Source organism: Colobus angolensis, unplaced genomic scaffold, assembly GCF_000951035.1.
Source record: "Colobus angolensis palliatus isolate OR3802 unplaced genomic scaffold, Cang.pa_1.0 Scaffold35, whole genome shotgun sequence".
In the NCBI taxonomy this organism is placed as follows: domain Eukaryota; kingdom Metazoa; phylum Chordata; class Mammalia; order Primates; family Cercopithecidae; genus Colobus; species Colobus angolensis.
Genome location: NW_012116821.1, coordinates 5,388,906 through 5,399,364, shown reverse-complemented (window position 1 = coordinate 5,399,364; position 10,459 = coordinate 5,388,906). Strand labels below are relative to the sequence as shown.

The 10,459-nt window shown below is 42.1% G+C and overlaps 1 pseudogene across 1 annotated transcript in view; it reads left to right on the top strand.

Moving 5' to 3' along the window:
* LOC105519514 overlaps positions 1-6,572 on the top strand; it is a 34,556-nt pseudogene extending 27,984 nt beyond the window's left edge. Inside the window, exon 2 of the transcript XR_001002981.1 lies at positions 5,412-6,572. The product of XR_001002981.1 is annotated as a 28 kDa heat- and acid-stable phosphoprotein pseudogene (transcript). The remainder of the gene's footprint in view (positions 1-5,411) is intronic.
* Positions 6,573-10,459: the final 3,887 nt, after the last annotated feature.

Here is a 10,459-nt window from a genome sequence, read left to right as displayed (position 1 = left end):
AAACTGGCCAATTATAACTTCTGTGTCTATAAATTTATGGGGGATAGATTTATTACAACAATTGGGAGAACAAGTTTTAATTCCAGAGCATTATATATAAAATATATATATATATAAAAAATATATATATATGGAACAGGCCCCAAAATCTGGCCATAAACTGGTCCCAAAACTGGCCAATTATAACTTCTGTGTCTATAAATTTATGGGGGATAGATTTATTACAACAATTGGGAGAACAAGTTTTAATTCCAGAGCATTATACAGCCCTCAAAGTCAACATATGATGCAAGAATGGGATACGTCCATGGTATGGGACTAGGAAAAAATTTGCAAGGTTTAAAGGAAACGCTTCAAGCGGAAAGAAAAAGTTCCCGCCAAGGTTGAAGATATCATTTTTAATGGCAGCCATTGTTAAGTTCCCAGAACCTACACCTTTAAAATGGTTAACAGATAAGCCAATTTGGATAGAACAATGGCTGTTAAGTAAAGAGAAACTGCAGACTTTAGAGGGCTTAGTTAATGAACAATTAGAAAAAGAACACATAGCTCCAACATTTTCCCCTTGGAATTCTCCAGTTTTCATAATTAAGAAAAAATCTTAATTATGATAATTTTTAAGACAATTTAATAAAATTTAAGAAATTTAAGAAAATTAAGAAAAATGGAGAATGTTAACTGACTTAAGAGCCATTAATTCAGTTATACAACCTATGGGGACATTGCAGCCAGGACTGCCTTCTCCTGCTATGATTCCAAAAAATTGGCCTTTAATAGTCATAGATTTAAAACTGTCTCTTTACTATCCCCTTAGCTGAGCAAGACTGTGAACGGTTTGCATTTACAATTCCTGCAGTAAACAACCTGCAGCCTGCTAAGCATTTTCATTGGAAAGTGTTGCCACAAGGCATGTTAAACAGTCCAACAATTTGCCAGACTTATGTAGGGCAAGCAATTGAACCTACTCATAAAAAATTTTCGCAGTGTTACATTATTCATTATATGGACAATATACTTTTTGCTGTCCCACTCAAGAAATATTACTCCAATGTTATAATCACTTGCAAAATTTGATTTCTCACACTGGTTTGCCCCTGACAAAATTCAGACTACAACTACTTACCCCTACTTGGGGGCCTTAGTAAATGACACTACCATTGTGTCACAGAAAGTAACCATACATAGGGATCAACTGAAAACATTGAATGACTTTCAAAAATTACTAGGGGACGTTAATTGGATACGATCTGCTCTAGGCATTCCTACCTATGCCATGAGTAATCTATTTTCTATCCTTAGAGGAGATCCTAGTTTCACTAGCCCTTGGCAATTAACAAAAGAAGTTGAGGCAGAGCTGCAGGTAATCGAAAAGCAAGTCCATAAGGCTCAAATAAATAGAATAGATCCAGAGAAGACTCTAGATTTGCTAATTTTTCCAACTCAGCATTCACCTATTGGTGTTACTGTTCAAGAGGAAGATCTTGTAGAGTGGCTTTTTCTTCCACACATTAATTCACAGACTGTAACTCCTTACTTGGATCAAATCACTACTATGATAGGAAATGGGAGAACTCGGATTACTAAATTACATGGATATGATCCTGGAAAAATTATTGTTCCTCTCACGAAGGCACAAATACAGCAAGCTTTTATAAATAGTCTTACTTGGCAAACCCATTTAGCTGACTTTGTGGGTATTCTCAATCATTTCCCTAAAACAAAATTATTTCCATTTTTGAAATCAACTAATTGGATTCTCCCTAAAATAACTACATTTAAACCAATTGAAAATGTTTTTACAGATGGGTCTAGTAATGGTAAAACTTCTTATTCTGGCTTGAAAGGTAAAATTTTTCAGACACCCTATACTTCAGCTTTTTGAAAAGCAGAGCTTGTAGCTATAATTGAGGTATTGACTGCTTTTGATATGCCTGCTAATGTGATTTCTGATTCTTCATGAGTGGTTCATTACACACAATTAATTGAAAATGCTAAAAAAAAAAAGAAAAAGAAAAAGAAAATGCTCAGTTATGATTTCATATAGATGAATAACTGATGACTTTATTTACCCAATTGCAAACAGCAGTTAGGAGCAGAATGCACCCTTTTTACATCACTCACATTAGGGCTCATACACCTCTTCCAGGACTTTTGACTGAAAGGAATCAAATGGCTGATCACCTACTTGCTACTGCAATATCTAATGCTAGACACTGTCACAATTTAACCCATGTTAATGCCTCTGGTCTCAAACGCAGATACAGCATTACCTGGAAAGAAGCAAAAGCTATTATCCAGTGATGCCCAACTTGCCAAATGGTGCCTTCCTCATCTTTTGCAGGAGGAGTTAATCCTTGAGGATTGGAACCTAATTCTCTTTGGCAAATGGATATCACACATGTTCCCTCGTTTGGGAGACTAGCTTATGTACATGTATATGTGGACACGTTTTCTCACTTTGTCTGGGCTACATGCCACTCAGGAGAGTCTTCTGCCTGTGTTAAACATCACCTATTGCAATGTTTTGTGGTGATGGACATTCCAGCTTCTATTAAAACAGATAATGCCCCAGGCTATACTAGCTAAGCTCTAGCTACATTTTTCTCTATATGGAATATTAAACATATTACTGGAATGCCATATAATTCTCAAGGACAAGCCATAGTGGAAAGAATGAATCTCTCCCTCAAACAGCAGTTGTAAAAGCAGAGGGGGGGAGGAAACAGGGACTATGGGATACCCCGTATGCAATTGAATCTTGCATTATTGACTTTAAATTTTTTGAGCCTGCCTAAAGGCCAGATGCTCTCAGCAGCTGAACAGCATCTACAGAAACCAGCTGCAAAGACAGAAGCAGAACAACTAGTTTGGTGGAGAGATCTGATAACAAAAAGTTGGGAAATAGGTAAAATAATAACTTGGGGTAGAAGTTATGCTCGTGTTTCTCCAGGACTGAATCAACAGTCGATTTGGATACCATCAAGACACCTGAAACCTTATCATTAGCCAGATGCTGAGGAAGAGATTCCGAGAGGATACTGAGGACTCCCTGGTTGCAGCCATGTTGAGACTGATGCTGAGGAGGACCCCAAATGTCATGAGCAACACCTGTCGAACACAGCCAGATCAAGAAGCTGTCACAGATGGTGGAAGAATACCAGAGGAAAGCAGGACAACCAGTCACAATGAATAATTTAATGATAGCTATAATGGCAGTGATCACCATTGCCATGAGTATTCCTTCAACAAGGGCTGACACAGAGAACAATTATACTTACTGGGTATATATTTATCAATCTTGGCTGGCAATAATGCCTGGATGTAATCACTCTATGACACAGTTACGCATGTTTTCTGATCTCAGTATTTACCATAATAAATCTGCTGCTATAATTGAGGTATACCGCCATCAAAAACCTATTTGCCAACAGAATAGAACCTGGCCAGAAATAATGAACATACTTGTTTGGGAAGATTGCATTGCAGAACAGGAAGAGGTGCTGTGAAATGATTCCCATGGAATCATTATTGATTGGTCCCCTAAGGGGATATTTAGCTTGAATTGCACCTCTCAGTCTGCGTGCCCCTGCCACACTATGTTCAGCTGGTCTGAACAAAATGGTCAAATGGTAGAAATGGTAAGAAATATGGCAAGAGTTCCTATTATCTGGAAACATGGCGGTATAGTGGCACCTCAGCCTCAAATGATATGGCCCGCTGTAGGAGATAAACATAAGAATTTGTGGAAACTATTAATGGCTCTTAATAAGATCAAAATTTGGGAAAGAATAAAAAAGCATCTAGAAGGACACTCTACAAACTTGTCTTTGGATATTGCAAAATCAAAAGAATGAATATTTAAAGCATCCCAGGCACACCTGACCTTAATGCCAGGAACTGGAGTGCTTGAAGGAGCTGCAGACAGATTAGCAGCTAGTAACCCATTAAAATAGATAAAGATGCCGGGCGCAGTGGCTCACGCCTGTAATCCCAATACTTTGGGAGGCCGAGGAGGGCAGATCATGAGGTCAGGAGATCGAGACCATCTTGGCTAACATGGTGAACCCCATCTCTACTAAAAATACAAAATATTAGCCAGGTGTGGTGGCCAGCACCTGTAGTCCAAGCTACTCAGGAGGCTGAGGCAGGAGAATGGCATGAACCCAGGAGGCGGAGCTTGCAGTGAGCTGAGACCGTGCCACTGCACTCCAGCCTGGGCGACAGAGCGAGACTCCATCTCAAGAAAAAAAAAAAAAGATAAAGACACTTTTGGATGCTCTGTGATTTCAATGATGGTTGTGCTTTTAATCTGTGTTGTTTGTCTTTGTATAGTCTGCAGATGCAGATCCCAGTTCCTGCGAGAAGTAGCTCACTGTGACTACTTTTATCGCTTTGTAAAACTAAAAAAGGGGGACATGTTGGGAACAAGCCCCCAAATCTGGCCACAAACTGGCCCCAAAACTGGCCATAAACAAAATCTCTGCAGCACTGTGACATGTTCGTGTTGGCCATGATGCCCACGCTGAAGGTTGTGGGTTTACCAGAATGAGGGCAAGGAACACCTGGCCCACCCAGGGTGGAAAACTGCTTAAAGACGTTCTTAAATCACAAACAATAAACAATAGCATGAGCGATCTGTGCCTTAAGGACATGTTCCTGCTGCAGATAACTAGCTAGAGCTCATGGCTTTGTTTCGGCCCATCCCTTTGTTTCCTGTAAGGAATACCTTTAGTTAATCTATAACCTATAGAAAGAATGCTTATCATTGGCTTGCTGTCAATAAATATGTGGGTCAAACTCTGTTTGGGGCTGTCAGCTCTGAAGGCTATCAGCTCCCTGATCCCACTCCACACTCTATATTTCTGTGTATGTGTCTTTAATTCCTCTAATGCCACTGGGTTAGGGTCTCCATGATCGAGCTGGTCTCGGTATGCATATATGTATGCATATATTTGGAATATATATATATATTCCAAATGTGGCTACATGCAGTGGTTCACAATCCCAGCACTTTGGGAGGCTGAGGTCAGAGGATAGCTCGAGCTCAGGAGTTTGAGATCAGTCTGGGCAACATAGGCAGACCCTATCTCTACAAAAACAATTAAAAATTAGCCAGGTTAGTGGTGGCACATGTTTGTAGTCCCAGCTACTTGGGAGGTTGAGTGGGGAGGATCCATTTAGCCCAGGAGTTCAAGGCTGCAGTGAGGGTAACAGAGCAAGACCCTGTCTGAAAAAAATTTTTAAAATCCTGGCCGGGCGCAGTGGCTCACACCTGTAATCCCAACACTTTGGAAGGCCGAGGTGAGTGGATCACGAGGTCAGGAGTTGAAGACCAGCCTGACCAAGATGGTGAAACCCTGTCTCTACTAAAAATGCAAAAATTCCAGTTCAGGTGTCAGTTTGAGGCGCAGCTGCCACCGCCGGAGCCACAATACCTAAAGGAGGGAGAAAGGGAGGCCACAAAGGCTGGGCAAGACAGTGTATGAGCCCTGAGGAGATCGATGTGCAGCTGCAGGCTGAGAAGCAGAAGGCCAGGGAAGAAGAGGAGCAAAAAGAAGGTGGAGATGGAGCTGCAGGTGACCCCAAAAGGAGAAGAAATCTCTAGACTCAGATGACAGTGAGGATGAAGATGACTACCAGCAAAGGCGCAAATGTGTGGAAGGGCTCATTGACAATAAGAACCCCAACTGGGTGGCATAGACAACCAAAAAGCTCACACAACTGGATCTGGACAGGCCAAAGGAACTTTCAAGGAAAGAACGGCAGGAGATTGAGAAGCAGAAGGCAAAAGAGCGTTACATGAAAATGCACTTGGCCAGGAAGACAAAGCAACCAAGGCTGACCTGGCCCGGCTGGCCATCATCCAGAAACAGCAGGAGGATGCTGCCCGGAAGAAGGAAGAGGAAAGGAAAGCAAAAGACAATGCCACATTGTCAGGAAAACCAATGCAGTCGCTCTCCCTGAATAAGCAACTGTGACCCGCAGGAGGAAATGCCAGGGACCTGGGCTGTGCTGCCGGGACCTCTGCTGTGTCTTGCCTACCCTGTGCCCTGGCGCCACTGCAACAGCCCCTCACGGCCAGAAGCCCCCCACAGCCTGGGGCCTCCTCTTCATCTTGGCACAGAAATTGTTTGGGGGATGTGGGGGGGGGGATGGGGGAGGGGTAGCTGCTATCTTTGAGACAGAAAGATGCAGGACAGCATTTCATATGGAACCATTTGAATGTTTTTGCTGTTTTTAGAATTCAGAGCCCCAGCTGGGGGATGTCTGGGAGATCAGGTAAGAAGAGCTTTCATTTGTCTGGTAGATAGCACGTAAGGGTGTGGTTGTGCCAGGAGGCAGCTGCTCACGGGTTTACTACACCCAGCCCTGGACTATGTTGCCTGGGTGCTCATTCAGAGAGGGGCTGTCATCTGGGAGCCTGTGCCCCTGGGTCCTCAAGGGTCATGGCTTGCCCCTGGTCAGTCCTGTCTGACCAAGGCCTCGCCTCTCTGCCCTTCCTCGCCCGGTTCCTACCCACCTGGCCAGGGCCAGTGCCTATTTTTAACCCTGCCCATGGATCATTTCAAGAAACCTCTGTTCTCCAGCCTGGGCAACAGAGCAAGACTCCGTCTCAAAAAAAAAAAAAAAAAAGAGAAAGAAAGAAACCTCTGCTTACCATGCAGCACCCAGGCAAAACATGCTCCACAAATTCAACTTGTATATTTGGCAGATTAAATTTGACATTATCGAAAAAATAGAAAATAAAAATTAGCCTGGCACGGGGGCAGGCACCTGTAATCCCAGCTACTCGGGAGGCTGAGGCAGGAGAATTGCTTGAATCCGGGTGACAGAGGTTGCAGTGAGCCAAGATCGTGCCACTGCACTCCAGCCAAGGCAACAGAGTGAGACTCTGTCTCAAAAAAAAAAAAAAAAAAAAAAATCCTGAAAGTTAAAATATCTCCAGAAATAAAACTAAATTTTTGAATCGTGGTTCAACCAAATTGGCCCTCATTTCATGAAACAATAATAGGTTTCATCATCCAAATTTTGTTTGGAACCAGGGGATCAATTCCGATTTAAAACACAGTACAAACTGTCATGTCAGGATTAGTTAGTTCTACAAGAAAGCACAAAAACCCTGCAGCCTATGGGTGGAGGCTGGCCACCTGAACCTGTTTCAACAGAGTGTCTATTGTAAGAAGTGAAACTGCCTTAGGCGTTTTTTGAAAACTTATTTAGAGAATTTTGATAGCCGAGGAGTTTTTCCCACATTAGCCAAATGCCAAAATACTTTCTCTTATTTTCACAAACACCAAAGTTTTAATTGGTTTCCTTCTACCACACATGCACATACATATAATTTTCCTTTGAATGTTAATTTTGGTAAAAGTTATAACTTAAAGAAAAGCACACTGGTATGTAAAATATTTCAAGCTTGTGGGATTCTTTCTCCATAAAACCTCTATTAATGCCTAGGTTTTTGATAGCTATTTTAAAAACTCATTTGCTTTTATTAAGTAATACTTGTACAAAGTATATTCAATAATTGAATTCATAAAAACACAAATGGTACAAAAGGGTAAAGTCTCTCTCCTACCTGTATTCCCACCCAATTCCCTTCCCCAAGGTGTCCAGTTTTGCCAGTTTCTTGTATGAATTGTCAGAAAGTCGACGCATATACAGGCGTGTGTGTCTATATGTGTGTTAGTACACAGCATGTAGTCTTAGTATCTCAGTTGTTTCTTTTTTTTTTGAGACGGAGTTTCACTCTTGTTGCCCAGGATGGAGTGCAATAGCGCAATATCAGCTCATGGTAACCTTTGCCTCCTGGGTTCCAGTGATTCTCCTGCCTCAGCCTCCAGAGTAGCTGGGATTATACGCATGAGCCACCACGCCTGGCTAATTTTTGTATTTTTAGTAAAGATGGGGTTTCTCCATGTTGGTCAGGCTGGTCTCAAATTACTGACCTCATGATCCACCTGCCTTGGCCTCCCAAAGTGCTGGGATTACAGGCGTGAGCCACTTTGCCTGGCAGGATCTCAAGTTTTTTTTTTTAAAAAAAACTATAGGCCAGGTGCAGTGGCTTACGCTTGTGATCCCAGCACTTTGGGAGGCTGGTGGGGGCAGATCACCTGAGCCCAGGAGTTCAAGACCAGCCTGGCCAACATGATGAAACCTCGTCTGTACTAAAAATACAAAAATTAGCTGGGTGTGGTGGTGCAGGCCTGTAATCCCAGCTACTCAGGAGGCTGAGGCATGAGAATCTCTTGAACCTGGGAGGCAGAGGTTGCAGCGAGCCAAGATCACGCCATTGCACTCCAGCCTGGGTGACAGAGTGATACTATCTCAAAAAAGCAAACAAAAAACTATACTTTTTTTATACCATGAGATCTTATTATATCAAAAAATCCTATTTTTAAAACAGTTAACATATTCATGTGTTAAAATTCAATGTTTCCTTTGTTCCCTCCCTGTCCAGGAGGGGAAAACCTTTAGACAAATTCTAATAGAACTGTAAAATTCAACAGTTTCTCTTCTATGTTTCGGCTTCCATCTAGTTCTCCTAAACAACCAGTGTTTCCAGTTTGTTGTGTTTTCTATGCATATAGAGCCTGTTTTCCACTAATAACACAATCTTGCTCCATGAATGCAGGGACTCTGTCTATCTGGTTCACTGTTTCTTAACCGAATGCAGTACCTAACACAGTTCCTGGCACGTAGTAAATGTTCAATAAATCTTTGCGGGGCTGGGAGCAGTGGCTCACGCCTGTAATTCTAGCAGTTTGAAAGGCTGAGGCAGGTGGATTGCTTGAGTCCAGGAGTTGGAGGCCAGCCTGGGCAACATAGTCAGATCCCATCTCTGCAAAAAATTTAAAAAATAGCCAGACATGGTGGTGCGCACCTGTCTTCCCAGCTACTTGGGAGGCTGAGGAGGGAGGATCGTTTGAGGCTGCAGTGAGCTGTGATCACGCCACTGTACTCCAGCCTAGGTGACAGAGCAAGACCCTGTCACAAAAAAATAATAAATCTTTTTGGAATGAAATAATATCCTTATCTCCCTATCCCTTACCTCCATTTCCAAATATATCTAGCAAGTCTAATTCTCTCATGTGAATTTGCTCAGCTTCATCCCTTCCTTGCTTTTTCTGTGATCACAGTCCCAGCTCAGTCTAATCAATACATGCCTTAGACCACTACTACCTCCTGATGAATCTCCTATCTGTCTCCCACACAGATACATAGCTCTATGGAAAGACAAGCCGTGTCACGTGATGGTTAGAAGAGATACCAGGTTTAGACTCAGACAGCCTGAGTTCATATTCCAGGTCTGCTATTTAGAAGCAATGGGGCCTTGGGGAAGCAAGTTACCCAGGGTCTGTGCCTCAGTTTCCTTGCCTGTACAACAGCGATGACAGTGTCTTCCTCAAGGGGTAGTTGTAAGATTAAATGGGCTAATATGTAAGGCATTTACATATAAGGCATGTAAGAAGTGTTCAATAAATGTCATTATTATGGCAAGAATAATCTTCCTCAAACACTGTTTGAATACTAAGTCCTTTTTCATAAACCTTAAACTGCTTTTAGTAGCTCCTCATAGAAACTGTAATTTATTTACACTGAGCCCTAAATCTCCTTATCAATTTAGCTCCTCCTCGTATTCACTCAACCAGTTTTTTTCTTTTTTTTTTTTTTGAGATGGAGTTTTGTTCTTGTTGCCCAAGCTGGAATGCAATGGTGTGATCTTGGCTCACTGAAACCTCTGCTCCTGACTTCAAGCTATTCTCCTGCCTCAGCCTCCTGAGTAGTTAGGACTACAGGTGTCCACTACCATGTCCAGCTAATTTTTGTATTTTTAGTAGAGACGGGGTTTCACCATTTATATATTTTGATATATTTTCAGTTGTGTATATTCAGATTATCCCAGTAGATTATAATGTCTTCAAAATCTGCCTGTCTATTATTTTGTTACATCTGTACGTTATATTCACAATGCACAGAAATATATTTTCCTTTCCTCCTTCCCTCCCTCCTTCCCTTCATTCCTTCCTTCCGTTTGATCGTCCTCCAAATCCTCTGGCTTCCAGGAAAATGAAGGCAATAAAATACAGAAAAGGCTGTGCCTGGGTATGGTCTGAGACAGGCTGCGGGAGCCTGTCCCGAGGTGAGAGCAAAGCTGTCACTCCCAAAATGCATTCCTTTTAGAAAATTTGTATCTGAAGTATTTTGGGGGGGTTGATATAAGCAACTGGTAAACCTTTAGCAGTAAATCACTTATTATCGATCATCAGGATCATCATCAAATATTCATTTAGCAACTTCATTATGAAGGCACCATGCTTACAGGATGCAAGGAGAAATGACATGCTTCTTCCCGTGCTGAACTAAAAATCTAATGTGCCGAGGTGGTAGGATTGCTTGAGCCCAGGAGTTCTAGTCCAGCCTGGGCAACATAGGGAGACACTGTCTCTGACAAAAT